Raw genomic sequence first — 1165 nt, forward strand, 5'->3', positions numbered from 1 at the left:
GCCAACTTTATACTTGAAAAGAATGTGTATTCCATGTTTTTGCAGTGTCCTCTATTATTTCAAGTCAGTTAAACTGGTTACTCATGCTGCTGAAATCTTCCATATCCCCATCAATCTTTGTAATAAAATGTCCCAATGATTGTGGATTTGTCAATTTCTTCTCTACATTCTGTCAATTATTGATTTATGTATTTTGAGCCTTTATGAATTGTTATATACGCCTAGTAGATTGGATCTTTTATCATTTTGAAATTTTCCTCTTTATCTCTAATAGTGATGTTTACAGTAAAGCCTACTTCTTCTAATATTAGTACAGTTATATAAATTTTATTTTGGCTAATATTTGCATATGTATCTTTTTTCATTCTTTTTAGAAAAAATTTACTTTCAACATTTCTACAGTCTTACATTTAAGGTGCATCTTTTGTGTGTCATAAATGACTGACTTTAAAAAACATCCAATTCGACAAACTTTGTCTTTTAATCACAGTATTCAGACTACTTACATTTAATTAAATAGCTGTTATATTTGGGTTTAAATCTACCATCTTATTATTTATTTTCTATATGTTTTTCTTTTGCCCTTTCTTGTTTTCTTTTAGACTAATCAAGTATTTTTTATTATTCCATACTTACCTTCTATTACTTTGTTATTCATTATTATACTATTCTTTAGCTGATTAGCCTAAAGACTAATACATGAGTCCTTGATTTGTTACATTTTAATACAAACTGTTACTTTACCACTTCCCCAGTAATGCATATATTCTTTTCCCATATTTTGTTGTTATGTATTTTACATCTTCAAATATTTAAACCACACAATGTATTAGACAATATTTTAGACATTCATTCAGATGTATTCAAATAATTATCCTCTTTTTGTTCTTTATTTTTTCCTGCTTTTCTATGCAGGTTTTCTACCAAAAGAACTTAATAAAATTTTTAGTATATATATTTTTTTATTGTGGGTCTGCAGGTGACTAACCCTCAGTTTTTGTATATCTGAATATATACTTATTTTACCTTAAATTTTGATGGATATTTTTGCTGTGTATGCAATTCTAGATTAGCAGGTAGTTTCTTCCAGTATTTAAAAACTATTACTTTCTTCTAGTTTCTAATGTTTGCGTTGCATATTTAGCCATTAGTCTGTTTCTTGATT

This window comes from Balaenoptera acutorostrata, chromosome 14 (genome assembly GCF_949987535.1).
Source record: "Balaenoptera acutorostrata chromosome 14, mBalAcu1.1, whole genome shotgun sequence".
In the NCBI taxonomy this organism is placed as follows: Eukaryota; Metazoa; Chordata; class Mammalia; order Artiodactyla; family Balaenopteridae; genus Balaenoptera; species Balaenoptera acutorostrata.